This window comes from Limulus polyphemus, unplaced genomic scaffold (genome assembly GCF_000517525.1).
Source record: "Limulus polyphemus unplaced genomic scaffold, Limulus_polyphemus-2.1.2 Scaffold2258, whole genome shotgun sequence".
Lineage (NCBI taxonomy): Eukaryota > Metazoa > Arthropoda > Merostomata > Xiphosura > Limulidae > Limulus > Limulus polyphemus.
Window position 1 is genome coordinate 132,778 of NW_013667868.1, and position 17,744 is coordinate 150,521.

Here is a 17,744-nt window from a genome sequence, read left to right on the forward strand (position 1 = left end):
TGGCGATGGGTGGTGATGACTAGCTGCCTTCCCTCTAACCTTTCACTGCTAAATCAGGGATGGCTAGTGGAGATAGCCCTCGTGTAGCTTTGCATGAAATTCAAAACAAACCAACCCCTTTTTTTTTGTTTTCTTCCTTTACATTTGTATTTTCTGAATAAAGTGATTGTTATTTATCATCATAGTTTGCAATGATGTTGTCTAGTATGATTTAACATGATTCTCTAGATATTTGGATTTAATAGGCAGCTTTTTTTTGCATTCCATCATAGATTCAAAAGGTTTTGAAAAAAAATGTAGAATTACTTATGTATATTAAATTGCTCTTTTTAATTAAAGTTTTATTTGAATACAGAAATATTAAACATTTAAAAGTTTTGTTTATATTGGGACTGCAAAATATGGTTTTCTTGTAAAAATATTTGTTTGAAATTGCACATAATAGTTTTTTTTTCTCTGTAATGGTTGTTAAATATGACATTACAGGTCTTCAAAAAAGCTTTTATGAATTGGCTGTGTCTGGTTTCTGTCTAAGAGGAGTGATTATGAAATGAAGAAATAAGTTTAATATGAGAGTTCTGGATGGTCCAAGAACAGAAGTTGTTGCGAGGATTGATATAAGGATCATTGAACATATTTAAAGAAAGTAACTTGTATGTTGGACTAACCTGTTAGTAGTATTGTTAGAAAATTTCAACTATTAAATTGAGTTTTTAGTTTTGGTATCTTCAGGGAACCTCAATGGTTAGACTGAGGAGGCAATCAGAATCATCCTTATGGTTTAAACACAGGATTGGTTGGATTATTGCTTCAAGGCTTCACAAGATTTACAGATTCAATGAAACTGATTTCCAAAGTCAATTCTTAAGAAAATATTTGAAAGGAAATATTCTAATGCTACAAACATTACTTTATTGTTCTGGGGACTATAGCATAAAGAGGAAGAAAGAAATGCATTTATGAATGAAATGGTGAAGACCCATAAGTATGGTAATATTTATAGTAGGAATGCAATACAAATTAAAATCCCAAACACACTGCAAACAGCATGTAAACAAAACTTTATAAGCACTTTACACACACTGTTGAGTAGTAGGCAAACCAACTGTAGAGTAATAAGCCACCAAAGCACTTTAGAAAGTCGGTAGAGTAAAAACAAAATTTCACAAAAACCACAAATTTATCAATCTAACTATCTGACTGACTGACTAATGTTATTGCAAAGGCATAGCTCTCTCCTGCCTTCACCTTATGCAAATCTAAATACACACGATTGAATTATGCTACCTTGGCCAAAAGTGTTTTGCTTGTAACCTTGGTAATAACAATAACCATTTTGCAACACTACTAATGAGCTAACAATACACTAGTAGCCATATTCTATTATTACGAGCATGCTCTGTGAGTTGCCAAGTAACAACCTGCTCTCATATCATGTGCAGGTGCATGATTGCTTATATGCACGTGCAGTGCGATCAGCCTGCAGTTGTATCAGCTAGATAGAAAAACATGCACTACGTAGATTCTCTAGATCTAGGTTCTATCTAAAATATTATGTTAATAGCCTTGAAAGTCTTTGTCCTAGTGAAGAGATCATTACTGCAAGAATAGAGATAAGGTTAAAAACAGTAATGCTGAATATACAAAACAAGCCTTAACCATTAATCCAGTCAAAGAAAAGGGCAGCCTAGAAATGTCAAGAGATAACTGTAATAAAAGCTATGAGAAGGATAGGCCTAGAGCCCAGTCACTCTTGAGACTTAGTACCAAACAAAGCTATGAGATAATCTAAAACATTTCTAATTAAAAGAATTAGAGGAAGAAGGAATGGGAGCACCAAATAGTAAGGAAACTGGTAGGAATGAGCAGGATAACATTATAACACTTGGTGCAACCTCAAAGTGGCTGTGGCCATTGTTCTGCCCATTCTTACTTCATGTTTTACTTTGGATTTTGATTCAATTATATACTTGAATTGAGTTTTATCAGTAGCTAATCCTTTCTAAATACTCAACAAATTAAAAAATTTCAAAAATCAGTGGTTTTGACTACTTTTTTTGGCCCACCACTTACCAGTCAGCTAGTTATAATGTCTCCCATAAGCAACTGTGACTATCAAAACTTCATGTCTCACTTCTGTCATCAAACACCCCTCCTTATTAATGTCATGCATTTCGTTAGGGTTGCGTAATTTGATTACATATGTGTATCTGTACTTGGTTGCTGAAACAAAGTTTACAATAGAGAAATTTAGCTATATACACCTTTCATTTTGTTTGAACAATTGCCAAGTTTTCTGGAATAAATGTGTATGTATTACATGTATTATGTATGCATACATGTGAAATAATTTTGTCTTCAGTCATATCGTACCATTGTAGAATTCCCATCATTGAAATAATTATATTCAGAAAGTAATCTGTAAATGATTATGAAACATAGAAAAAACTAAAAAATTTATGTGAAACATGACTATTGTACCTTACTAACCATGAACAATGACTAAACTTTTAACAGTATAGATACAATACAACTTTAACAATATTTTTTCCTTTACTTGTAACATTAATTTATCTATTTATATCTATAATTATTATTAAATAGAATATTAACTTGAACATACAAAATGCAAAAATCTAGTCCTTCCATTTGGTTACAAGTTTTGGTTGTAAGTTTGTCAAAGCAGTAAAAATAATGAGGATGTTACTTGCATAGTCTATCAGATACAGGAATTGTCCTTTAGAATCCTGAACACTTATTCAAATTGTTCTTTCAATGTGAGTTCTGACACTTGCAAGTTGTCTAGAATATTCAATATCCTTTGCATTTAATTGTTATTTACCTCTTATAATTTTTTTAAAAGTTTTAGAAAGGTAAGAATGGATCCATATATATATATATATATATATATACGGAACCTAGTTAGCTATAGTAATATAGAAAGTTTTAATGCTACATAAAAAAATCGAAACAAGAAAGTAAAAAACTGCAAAACTGAGTTACTTAAAAGTTAAATGTTTTTATCCCCACTTTGACAAACCACTGTAATTATGCTAGTCTGGACCAGAGTAGGGATAAAGTTTTTGAATTTTAAGGAACTCAGTTTTTAAAGTTTTAACTTTCTTGTTTCAATACTTTTTGTAGCATTAAAACTTTCTATATTACTATAGCTAACTAGGTTACCCATATATCGATCCCTACTTGTATTTATAAAATGTTACATTTTTTATATTATACTTATTTGTTTCATTTTTACTAGTTATATTTTTGTGTGCCAGCAATATCAAGCGTGGGGCGCGCGTACACCCAATTCGATTTTATTACTCATCAGGATTTCTACCAACCTACCCTCAAATCTAATTATATACCCAGGTGAGCGCATCGTCCGTGTATATATATATACATACTAGTATCCCTTTCGGTACAAGAAATGAATCATTACGACCCAGACGGAAGAGTTCTGTGAAAGAATTATGAAGTTCATTTTTCTGGAAGAGTCACTTAGATGAAAATTCGTTGAAATAGTGAAATGTTGATTCACTCCATAAACACGTATATAGGCCGTTTAGATGGCTTTATAAGTTCAATAAGCTTTAGTTTTGCTCAGCCAATACTGTGAAACAGTCATTTTTTAATATTCAGACATTTTAAAGATGGTTTTAAACGGGCGATTTTTATGGCCGCCATTTTGTTTCATCACGAACCCAAATATTAAATACTAACCTACTTAATGATTAGGTATAGCTACAATAGCTCACAGTAAGAAAGCCTCGATCGGCCATAACCTGATCCCTATATTAAATTTTATTTAGGAAACCAGATTTCTTTGTGAGCTAGCTATCAGATATATGTCTATCCCATGCTTTAGACATAAATAAAACTGCACCACTAGGGGTGATGCCTGTTAAATACTTTATTATGTTGTAATGCTTACAGTTGGTGTATGTTATAACTCTGCTATTTAATTGCTTTGGACATTCAGTGAAGGTTTCAGAACAGTCATATTATACCTTGACATTTGGAATATAACTTTTTGAAAGGTTTTTGATAAATTTCGACTTACTTCTTAAGAAGGCCAGTGAATTATAATTTTCAGATTTGTAGCTATAATGGGCAAACCAAATTTAAGAATTGTTGATACATTCTGAGATGGCACTTTGAACATAATTTCCAAGTCAGAGTTTAGTAAATTTAGTTTCAGTTTAACAAAGATAACAAAACTTGATCTGAGATAATTTAAAATAAGGCTTAAGAGGAGACTGCAAATGTAATATCTGTTTGAAAGCAGTTGGATGTAGAGTTGTACAAGTCTTAATATTAATAACGCTATGTTTTCATTTAAGGATATCAACACTAAAATAATTATCTTTTATACATAATTTTATTTCCTTCTGCTGCCTCTGTTGTTCTTGAAGCAGCTTCTTATTCTCTACATGGAAGTTGTCATTTGTGGATAAAATATTTAGTTCATTGTTTGCTGCTTGGGCTGTATTTTCACCTGCAAAGAGTGGAAGTTTGAAAACTGTTTTATTAGATTAAACTGAAAGTTTATCAACATTTTAACAGCACAAATAATGGAAGAACACCAAAAAGAATAATTTTATAAGGTACACAAGGGAATATCCATTCACTATGGAAGTATGATGTTAGTTGTGTATTTTTGTAGCTACTGGAAGTTGAAAGATGTATACTTCTATAACAATTATATATTGTATGATTGTGTGCGCGTCACTACCTTTAGCATACCCTCCTATCTACCTAAGTAGTTTAACCTAAGTCGTGTTTTTCTAGTTGCTTCTAAGAAATGGTCATTTCATGCAAGTTTTTTTTTTTTATTGAAGGTTATTCCGAGGAATTTAATGTTTTATTTTAAATAAAGTTAATTTGTAAAGCTTAATACTGAGATTGCGTGTTTTACATATATTTCTTTTGAACGCTCTGCGGAGCATGATCGCTTGGGTTTTGGATGGATATATTTAAGACTACACGCTACGTGTTTTACCATTTCGTTATATCGTTTATTTGTTTTTCAAATGTTGATACTAACGAGCCGGTGACTTAAGACGTACTCTGTATCGGGATGTCATTCGTGTATTGTAATACACATGTTGGGATAATCCCGGGAAGTTGATATCATTTACAAAAAGTGTGTATAAAAGCAGGCTCGATGCTGATAGTTGGAGGACCCCTCCATATAGTTTAACAACTTGGGATATTGAGTTGTTTATTCTAGCTTTCGCTGTATGGTTCTTTAGGAAGCTAGAGATCAACCTTACCAACGGTGCTGGTATGTTATATTCTTCGAGCTTAAATCTGAGGCCATTATACCATACGGAGTCAAAAGTTTTGTGTGAGGAAAGTCGCTTGATTGTGGTTAAAACCTAGATAAACTATTTCAACTAGTATAACGAGATGGTCAGCTGAATGTCTTTGCATGAAGCATTTTGTACGCTAGTGAGCAGATTATTGAATTATAGAAAGAAAAGTAGTCTGGTGGCTACTGTTTTTTCCATTAGTATTCCTAAGCAGTTTAGTAGGCTGAAGGGGCGGTAATTATTTGGGTTATTTAAGTCTTTTTTTTTTGGAATTACAAGTATTACTGCATGTTTTCATTTGCATAATTTGAGGGATAAGTTGAATAATTTTGTTAGGTGGGTAATTAACAGACCGAGAGATCGAATGAATTTTAAAGAACCATGTTAAGTATATCATCTTCCCCCAAAGCTGAGTTTTTTATATCTTGATGCGACTATTTCGGCGCATGTGATTGGGTGGGTTATGATATAGTAATTATAACTTGATGCTTATATGGTCTGAGATGGTTGCTGGAAAGTTCGGTGTATACTTGAGGAAGTTGTCTTGGATGTGCTTGTTGACTTTGTTGTAATGTTCTTGATTGAAAAGAGTCAAGAGTTTGGTGTTACAAATATATTTTTGAAATATTTAATTATGAGATTGGCCTTTTCGTGGTCAGTGCGAATTCATTCATATACCTGATTTCTTGGTGGTGTGTGCTTGAGGCTGGTTCCTGACATTTGTTTTTAAATTATGCCAGAATAATGATATATTTTTATTTAATAATATCCAGTGAGTTCCAGAATTCTAACCATTTAGCTTCATGTTGATCTTTGTATGTTTCATTGTTATTTTTATTAATGAGTGGTTTGATGTTTGCGCCAAGAGAATTTCTGTCTAAGATTAGTTTATGCAGTTCAGAGGTTAACTTCTAATGATTGATGTTTTGGTATTTGGGGCACGTGGGGACGGTTGATGAAATTGAGTTGGATATGCATTGGACATTATTTCATTGGCATAATTATTAATATCTGCACACGAATTGGCTAAAGGGTAAAGATTTTGTAGAAGGGAGTTAGTTTTGACTTATACAAGTTCATTTTTTGAAGTCGTATACTTGGGGAAAGCTATTTGGCTGTCGATTTTGGCTGTTACTTTCTGTGTCAAAGGTCGTGGTCATCTTCACTGTTATCTTGGACCTGGAAATTAGAGGTGTGTAGAACTAGGGCTTGTGAAAAGATCGTCAGGTCTAAAATGCCCTGTGATCCATTAGAGTGAATGAAGTAGGTGTGTCACTGTTGAGTATCGTTGTTATGATTGTCTGATATGAGATCGCGCAGTATACTTCTGTTAGGGTTAATTAGACGGCAATTAAATTCTTTACGCTAAGAGTTTAAATCCCCGAGTATCACTGTTCGATTATTTAGGTTTAGCGCAGAATGAAGTAATGTAATATCTTGTTGAGTGTTTGGGGGTATATATTGCTAGGAGTGTTATTGTAGCCGCATTCACGTGGGTGAATCTGACAGAGAATATATTCATCAACGCTGTTTAATGTAAAATTTTGAAGTTTAACTTTTAAGTCTTTTTTAGCGTTTTTTTTTTTTTCAAGTACAAACTTTTAGCTCATAGCACCGCCATCTCTTGACTGATTAGAGACCTAATTACAGTTTTGGACTCAGAAGGTCAAACCTTTTCGAATGCCCAAGGTCTCATAGATTAACTAAATTCTGCCTAAAAGAATTTCAACTTTAGGGTAGGCTGGTAGAGATCCTGATGAGTAATAAAATTAAATTGAGTATATGCGTGCATCACGCTTGGTATTGCTGGCGCACAAAAATATAGCTAATAAAATGGGGAAAAAGGGTCTCGTAGATTAATCTACTCTAATCCTGTCTAAAAGAATTTCAAGTGCCGCGGTTATTGAGATTCCCGCTTGTTTTTTGTTTTTTTGTATAGGAGTGTAATCCTCGCGTGTTTAGTGCTTTAGGTTTCGAGAGAATATTAGTTAGGGAAGTTAAACTTGCTTTTGGTATTTTTGAAGAGTTTTGTTTATAGTAATTACATCCGTTTTTAGGGAGTTACAGAGATTAAAAAGAGTTCAATTTTTTTAAAGTTTAATACAAACTTGAATATTGAATTGTACAACTTTGAGTATTTTACCTTTTCTTCACGTATGAAATGCTTTAGTGGTTTCTCCACTCTATGAGAACTTCTAGGGTCTCTGGGTCACAGTTCCTGAGGATGAAGTAGTAGTATGCTGCTGTGCAGGCCTTCTTAATTAGGTTTCCTGGTGTTGGAAGGTCCTCGCGTGTAGCCTTGAGTATCATGTCTGTGGTGAAAGCAACGATGTGGTCCAACGTGGTTGTGAATCTTGGCGTTGGTCTAGTCAATGTTTTCGAAAAACAAGAAACGTGGTCTTGGATCTAGGTGTACGACATTTCACGGGTGCCATTGGACCAGACTGTTCTGATGTAGGATTGTGTTAGTATGTTTTGAAGAAGAAATAATAATAATAATAATGGGTTTGCCAGCAAGGAATTTTCATTTATGCCATACCGAAAAACTGGGGATTCATTGGATGGTTGGCGCGACAAGTCGTAACCAACTGCACAATGTCTGAGAGTTTGGTGTTGCAATGAGAGAAGGGACAGGATTCCATAAACCTTTAATGAGAGATTAATCGGAAGCATTACCTACAGATACAGACATTATTTCAATACCTTAATGTCGGTATTTATTTGCTACTGCCTTTATTTTGTGTGCCAAATGCATCTATTGGAACAAACTGGTTCAGTCAGGCTTTTAATTCTACCCACTTTAAATTTAGGTTTACTCTTGTTGCATGGATTATAATTGGAAAGCTGCTGTCGATAATACGGATTTATTAACTATATTCAGTGGGTGCGTGGTGCTCTCAACACGTATTTTAAGTTCTATTGTTAAGTCGGTTGAAGAATAATTATATTATAAATGTGTTTGTTTTGTTGAACTGAAATTAGCTGCACGAAACGGCAGATGTGCTGCGCTTGGAATTACTTGGAGACATCGTGAATCGTGTTCATTTTGATTTTATTAACTATTGCATGACACCACAGTTTCCATCGCAACAAGCTTCTACACATTTAACAGATATTCCATAGAATGTTGGCTTCATAACTGTTTAAAGCAGACAAAAAATAGTTCGTTAGAGCTACATCAACATATTTGAAAAAATGTGATCGAATTGGATTTCTACAAGTCCAGTTTCTTCAGCCATGAGTTTTTCTGAACTTCAAATCCTTGTTGAATGGATTCACGTGCAATACATCACACACGCATCATTGAGTGTTGCGAGAATTTTGCGTTTCGTTTTTTTTTTAGATTTTTAATACATAATAGTTTTACGTAAATCACGTTGTAAATCTACCTAACTGGTGTACATGTCTTGAAAGAGTATAGGTATTTCTGAAAGGGCAGAGTATGTGAATTACAAAGAACAGAAAGGGAGGAAAATATAAAGTAAATTGAAAACGAGAACATTTTTTTTTGTCAGTTACAGTTTCAATCAGGTTGAGATAATATTTTCTTCATGTTTATCTTAATGGCACTGCAAGAAAAAAGATATACGAAGGACATTTACACAAACGATTAAAGGAGTTTTAAAAGCATAGTTTAAGCTTTATTTAATTCCTTGACCTTTTACTAAGAGTATAGTTTAAGACTCAGTTATGTTCTTGACTTTGGGTCTGACGAGTTACAATTTTATGAGTTAACAGTATTTGCTCCTGGTAACATACATATACATTTGTGCAAAATATTGAATCCCTCAAATATCAATGTTTTTGTAATATTTTGATAACACACCACAGATATATATATTTTGGCAAGAGGTGGAAGGGAAAAAAAAACTTGGAATTTTAATTATATCAATTCTACATTTCTTTATAACTATTGCAGTTCTTGTTCTTACTGTACAGTATAATTTAAGATTGATAGTAGCTTTCATTTAAATGACATTAGTGTTAATGACTCGAAAGAATTCAACTTTTTCGTAAAATTTCTTGTAAGTGTATCATTGTTATATTTATGATATGATTTCAGACTCATAAAATCATTCTGTAAGTTCACTGTTTATTTTTTGCTAGTTGCCTGACTTTTTTTTTTTATATAAAACAATTTTACTGGATAAACACGATATTATGTAAGTACTGTTTGGTTTTGAAATTAAAATTAATTTCCTTAGCGTGTTTTGTTGTATTTTAAAAGTAGCTATTTTTGAAGTTGTTTTTGGTACGAGATTTCGAACAGTACTAAAAGAATTGGCGGCAAAAAATACATGTTTAGCAATGTTAGATGGTTATTTGGATTCAATTATATAACTTATTTACCCCTATATAAATGCTATATTAAGATATCAGTTCCACTAAGTTGTATTACTGTGTGAAGTCTTATTCTACAAATTATTAAAAACAGGCAACTCCAACTTTTTAGAGGTTATAACCCATTGATAATTTATTATTCGTTGGACAGAGTGCTTATGCGGAATTATAAAGATATAGTGTGCAATAATGCTTGGAGACGGCTTGAATGGGTAAGGAAGAAAAATGTTGTACATTTGCTCTTATGTTAAACTTATATTAAAGTTTTTCTTCATTACCCATTCAAGCTGTCTCCAAGCATTATTAATCTCAAAGTGGGTTCCTCGTCATCGAATAGTGTGCAATATTTGTAAGTTTATAAAAAGGGGTGTCTGGAACTAGCTAGAGGGTGCACTAGGTCATGACGTAAAAAGTATGGATAAGGTCAGTTTTAGTGTTTAATTTCATTTGTCTGGACATCCTAGTACAAAAGAATATTAATTGAAACTTAGATGCCAAGAAAAGACAAAAACTCCTTTGAAAAGCATTATTATTTCAAGTAAGTTAAAACCAATGCAATTAATTTTAACAATTCAATTTAACTTAAGTTTCGAAACAGTTTAAAAATAACTTTTGTTTTTGGGTACAGCAGAGACTGGACTACGGTTTTTTAAAATCTAACAAATATTACAATTTGTTGAGTTTCGCTCAAAACATCTTGAGGGCTATTTGAACAAGTCGTCTTTAATATAGAAGTGATACACTATAGGGAAGACAGCTAGACAAATCACCCACCGCCAATAGTTGGGATAACCATAGAAGAGTGGGATTGAGCGTTACATTGCGAGTCAAAATATTGTAACAAAATCACTAGCATACTTAGAAAAGTCGAAAACACTCGTTAAAAGACTACAACAAATTTGCAAAACACAGTTATCTTCATATTTTTCTATTCAATATTATTTAATTTAATATGTAACTTGCTTCTAGCGTATGCTCACATAACTAAAGCAACTTCGCATAAAATTTACAATGATATACTTCAAATGGAAAAATTGGAAATTTAAATTTGAACAGCACTTTACGCATACATTGAATAAACGGTCAAGTCAGACACTCCCATAAATCAGGTATAGGTGTTCCAAATTTCAACTGCTGACCAGAAAGAATGCAGCCATCAAACAGAATCCGCTATGAAAAGGGCCTTATCTGGGTCTTGGAACTGAATAACAAGATTTATTGTTGTTTTCATAATGCGCCCACAGCTGAAAGTACAGCGCGTGTTCAGCAACTTTAGGTCTTAAACCTCCGCCCTTCGGTTAGCAGCCCGACAAACTAGCCACTCTTGATCCACATGTTAAAGAGTAAACACCAGTTTGCTAACATTTCGCATTATTAATGTGTTGCTCAGTCAGCTACATTGCAATTAATACAAAAACAGTGATTCGTTTACTTAAACGTTTAGGCTAAGCCTGTAATTACGACTCCTTTCATATCTTTTAAACTCTTAAGTCCTTTACTACCTGTAGGTCTCAAATAAGCCACTATTGGCCAGAAAATCATGTTAATTTAACGAGTAAATAGTATTTATATTTTAATTACAGGGAATTTTTTACAGTCATAAGTCTAATGTCACAGAAACTCACTGGAACTGCAGGCGCTGAAATTTGAAACTGCATAAAACAAATTATTTAAAACTTGTACGTCTGTGTCAAGGAAGTTGAAAAATAAAATCTGTAACTGACTTCCATTAGGTTCTTTAACTCACATGGAAACAATTATGTATAAACACGGTACTAAGATGAAAGCTTTGCATTGCGATTAAAAGAAAACATTAGTTGCTAAAAATGTCAAATAAAATATTTTAATATTGATGTCTGAATGAGTGTTTATAACCCTAACACTATAATTAAAGAACATAAGATGAAAGAACCAAAAGTAAGACGAGAAAATAATTCATTATTTCAAACGAATAGTTTATAGTTAAGCACAAAGCTACACAAAGGGCTACCTGTGCTCTGCCCACCACGGGTATCGAAACCCGGTTTCTAGCGTTGTAAGCCCGCAGACATATCGCTGTGCCACTGGGGGGGGGGGGCTTCAAACGAATAATAAAATAATAAGTAAATTGAGAACAACTACAAATTGTAATGTGGGATTGCATACAAAAAGTATGCTGCTTAGTGTAATAATCACAATATTCAAATAATAGTTAATGAAATGGAACTGTCAAAAATACCTGCCATACAATGTAAATGCAAGTGGTTGTTTGATGTAATGATATTTAATACATTTAAAGTAAATTACATTTTCCTGTGAGTGTACAAACGTGAAACCATTTTGGTGCCAGATGTCACGTGTATAATGTATGAGGTGTTCCTATTTATCCAAAATACCTGATAAGAATTTAGATGAAAACGAATCGACAATCGGCTTTAAAAAGTCGGTCACCGAGAAGTAAACATTTGAGGTGCTCAAATATAGATTTATCTTCCTTCGCCCGAATATATATATATATGATGCAGGTGTCAAGCAGTAGTTAAATTTATTCTGACGATCTTAGACTGTGTATATGATCGTGTTATTTGGTAGGTAATTTCAGAAAAATAAGAAGATTGTTATAAGCTGAAGCATAGAAAAAAATGTTTATATACATCTGTTTAAAGTGGTTCAATCTAGTACTGGATTCAGGTTTTTATGGTTTTATGTAAAATTTAGAACATTCACCTATTGATTATTATGTTAATAAACAATAGCAAGGTTTTTAGTACACAATTTTAACTCCAGGATGTTTCTGTATAATTTATTATCCACCCTTTTTTAAATGTAACTGGATGTATTTTATAAATCAAACGCTAGAGGTCACCCGCATAATCTTCAACTCTTTTTTTTTTTTTTCAATGATAATAACGCATTCTAGTAAAATTTCGTACTTGCAAAATAATTTTCAGAAGTTTATATTTTTCGACTAACCTCTTTTAATGTACATTAATCAAAATGTTAATCACTAATTTTTTAAAGTAAAGCACGCAGACTGCAACTTATTAAATTTTAATAATGTTTGTAATTTATTAGAAAAATTATCGATATTGTTACTGGATTAGAAATAGTCTAAAGCAGGATTAATAAAACATAATTAAAATAGTACTAATCTTAAGTTTACATCGCATTGTTAGGCAAAATTAAGAACAATAAAATACACTTAGGTTTATTAAATACTCCTGTTTGTAGTCGTTTTGAAACAAATATTTTTAGCTGACAAGTCTTTATGATGAAATTAACGATGAATTTATTTCCATAGTGTTAATTATTACAGTAGTGTAATGCCAAAAATTTAATATTATAATTGTCATATTATAGGTCATAAAGTGACCCTGTTTGCACTGACCTTATAGTTGATTGGTTCTTAGAAATTACGTCATTCTTAAAGTAAAAGAGATCAGATTTAAGTGACTATCTTAGTTCTGATTAAAAGTTAATAATGTGATAGAAACAGGTTAAAACCATCAGTGATTAAAGATTTCGTCTAACTAATAACCAGGTAAGAAACCTTGCTTCTTCTATGTTGCTGTTTTACACACTTCATATTGACGTTAACAGGATGGTTTCGGGTTAACTATGACGAAACGTCGACGCATATACATATATATCTGTTTGTTTTATATCCCATTTTTAGCTGTTTATACTTGAATTATTTTCAGAATTTATGGGATACTTTCATAAATTCAGTTGTTAACCTTATAAAGTTTCTTGATCATATAATATAACCAACTTGTAACAATGAACCAGAATATCTATAATTCTATCCTAAAAATCACAAGTAAATTTGTATTATTAAAGTGAAAATGAATTAAACCATGGGAAAACTTCATACTTGTCAAACATGTCGATTATGCTTTTTTCAGTGAAAAGTGTTTTACAGCAACTAGAACACTAAAGAGACAGTTTTTTTGCTTTGTTTTTCCCGAGCAAAATTCGTTTTAATGCATATACACTGTAAAAACAGTGTTATGTGGAACACAAGTTTAGTTTTTGAATGGATACAACACAAGTTCAAATGAGAACAACACATTGATTGTGGGTTAATAAATCAGAACACAAATGTGATGGCTTATGCACAATATTTGTGTTGAATTTATACAACCGACACAACACATATAATACAAATGCGATTTCATAACACAAATAATCACAATTTTGAATTGAAAACTACATATTATTTGTGGTGTTAGAAAACAAAAAAAAATTGTATATATCATTATAAAAAATCAATTATGCTCACATAAATCTATGGTTTTGTTTGTTTGAATTTATGCACAAAGCTACACAATGGGCTACCACCCGGTTTCTAGCGTCGTAAGTCCGCAGACATATCGCTGTGCCACTGGGGATCGCTCTATGGTTTGAAACTCAGTTTGTGTTGTTATGACATAACACAAAGTTTTTATTAATTACAAACTTTTTTGCAGCGAAATGAGTTCTTTTTTTTTTCCAATTATCTGCTAAGTTACATTTAGATTGGTGCTAATGTTATTATTGTTAATGGATAGGAGATAATTATATGTATATCGAAGTAGAATTTAGTGTTAATAAGTTATTAAACCCTTTAGAGATTATGACAACGAGTGTTCTGTACAAATAAACATATCCAACTAATTTACAATATGACATATTTATATAAAAAAAGGCAACACTACCCTCAAATGAGCTGTAGCGATAGTAGTAGCTGTGTTTAATGAGGAAAATAATTTTGTTTGGAACTAGACATTAAGTAGTATGAAGTGTCGTATTGGTATTGGCCTGACTTCAATTTAACCGTGCAGAACAAACGACTTGCGGTTGAAAAGTGTTCAGAGATGAAAGACATGAAATGTGGGATATGAGTTGAAGTGAGTAGAGGTAAAATCGGATGGAAATGCTTTACTGGCTGATGGACACACTTATTAACTATTAAGTAAAACAACAGTAATTTAAACTAATCAAAAGTATGAATGATTTGTGATCTAATTAATTTCTTAAATGTATCTTATGTAGTAGATCCGAGTAATTTGAACAAGAAAAAATTGGGGAATACCTGATTCCCTATTTTTTTTATTGCAACTGAAATAATCAGAAACATGAATAGTAATAAGAAGGTCAAGTTTTCCAACTTTTTTCTTTAACTTACCCATTTTTACTCCACGTTTCTACAGTGTTTGCCATTTGTACTATCGCTCTTTTCTTTGCTTTGTATCAACGAAACTCTCCTAAATATGTAATAAATTAATAACTTATTATCTTATATACACAGAAGGTTGAGTACGTTGTATTAAAACGATTTTGAATATGGAAATCAGAAATTCACGCTACAACCATAGCCGATATAAAGTCGCGTGAAATGAAATGTATCAGAACTACATTTTGGCATGTTTAGCGTTCGTGGGTAGTGGGGCCAAGCGCGGCCCAGTGGTTAGCAGGTTTCGTGGTTCGCGCTTTCAGGCCATGGGTGCGTTATGAGAGCGAAGGTTAAATCTTACTACTTAATTAGAGAAACCCAGAAGTTTGCAGTCGATGGCGTTGACTAGCTGCCTTCACTCTAGTGTATCACTTCAAAATTAGGGATGGACGCCTTTTCGCAGATAGCTCCTGGATAGCTTTGTGTGGAATTCAACAAACAACAACAACCACAGATAGTGTGATCCCACCAAAAATTTATCGCTTTTGAGAAGGGCATGTAACAGCTGACGTATAACATTCATACATAGATCATAAACGTGTACTCAGAATGGGGATTTAGAATTTTTAAGATAGCTCTTGTACTTAATGCCGGTGGAAAAGAAAGGAATAAGGATCAATTTGTGCACCAGAAACATTTAGAAAGAGACATGCTACAACAGTAGTGAGCAAATTGCGGTGTCTTGTAATAGAAAGGTCAGTGGCAAAAGACGTCCATGTGGCCCAAGCAACATAATCAAAGAAGGATCTCTGTCGGGAAAAAGCGATATAAGTTACGTGTATACAAGTTGCTTCCACGACGCCCCTCAGTGGCACAGCGGTGTGTCTGCGGACTTACAACGCTAAAAACCGGGTTTCGATACCTGTGGTGGGCAGAGCACAGATAGCCCTTGTGTAGCTTTGTGCATAATTAAAAACAAACAAACAAACAAAAAACAAGCTTCCACGACTTATCAGTTCAGCTTTCGCATACCTAATCTGGAAATGGGTATGCATGCTATTCCATGCATACAAAGACGTACGGGTCAAGTTGCAATGCCTATGAATTTCTGTGCGATTGGATTGTTGAAACGGGTTCTTGGAAATCGTCATGCTCGTTCACTAGATGGGCTGTGGAAAGCCTGAAGCGATTAGTGGTTTGCTTTTGACTGTAAAGCCTTTTGACGGAGTTTTTGCAATGGAAATAACGCTGTAATGTTATTGTCAAGATGCACTACTGTCATATAGAGCATGACTGGACGTGGTGAGGCTTCAAAATCGTTTAGTATAATCTATACTCAACCCTTCTATGTGTATATATATATACACACACAGAGTAAAAAATGGAATTTTTGATTTGTGCTAAGTTCTGTAAAGGTGTAGACAATAGATATTGATTTTCATATAAAGCTTTCGCTGCATAGTATTTTTCTCCTATACAGAGGATTTATCAGTAACACGAAACTGTTAACATTACTGACTAGTCAGAACTAAGAAGTAGGTTTTAGAAATGTTAACATTACTGACTAGTCAGAACTAAGAAGCAGGTTTTAGAAATGTTAACATTACTGACTAGTCGGAACTAAGAAGTAGGTTTTAGAAACTGTTAACATTACTGACTAGTCAGAACTAAGAAGTAGGTTTTAGAAATGTTAACATTACTGACTAGTCGGAACTAAGAAGTAGGTTTTAGAAATGTTAACATTATTGACTACTCAGAACTAAGTAGGTTTTAGAAATGTTAACATTACTGACTAGTCAGAACTAAGAAGTATGTTTTAGAAATGCTATTTCTTTCAAGTCTGATTAGTATTATGGAAACGTGTTCCCATGCAGGAATTTTTCAGGCGTGCGTGGGAATAAGGCTGCGGTGCAAAGGTTTAACAGGTAACAATAATAAACATTCTTACAACATTACTGTCCATGTTAATGAGTTTAGAGATAAGAAGAGGCGTTCCAGTTTTATAGGCCAAAGGCCGGAAACAGTCTATAAAAATCCATTTTCGTTAAACGTTTACTCAACCAAATATTTCGACTTTTTAAATTTTAGGTAAACATATAAACACTGTACTGTGACAGCATAGTATAAAACTTTGAAAGATCCGATCATTGAAAAGGAAGTTTCACAATAATCATATCATCTCTTTATGAAACCAAGCTCTTTTTGTTGGAAGTTCGTTAAAAATCAGTGAAATTTGAAAAGTGTTTCATTAGAAGCAAAATTTTGATAAATTTTTCGAATGAAAATAATATTATTCAAGCAAATCCTTTTCTTCTAACTCCGAGAAGCAAATCAAAAGGCAAAAGTTGTGAAAATCAGAGAATCTGAACGTGAAATGCAAACTACTTATTAAAATCATATTCCAATCTAATTGTATTAACTCACACTGAATGATTTAGAAAATGCTGTTTCAGTAAGTGGTCAGACGCTCCTGTAATTATGTTGTTTTTGAACTTTGAATGCCCAAAATGAACCACTTTTTTTTTCTTAGTAAATGTAACAAGAAATGAGTGATTTTTTTTTATAAATCTCGGTATATGGAATGGCAAAATGACAGTAGTCTCAGCTTGTGGGGCATACGGTTAAAATGCAAAGATCACAATGAGATCACGTTGAGCTCTACAGATATTTATGCATATTATTACATCGTAAAACATAATTACAGAGGTAGAGAAAACGCAGTTTCATTCATTACAACTAGTGGCTGGCGGGCCGTCAGAGATTTACGCCTTCTTTTCAGCGATGTGAAGATGTAGAAGTGATGTTTGATCATAATGGATGTGAAGGAGATGAAGTTACAGAGAAAGATAGTAATTCACATAAGCCATTGATAAAACGAGTAAACGAGTTGGTTTTAGTGTGAATTAGCTTTAAAATTTGTCTTGTTTGTTTGTTTTTAATTATGCACAAAGCTA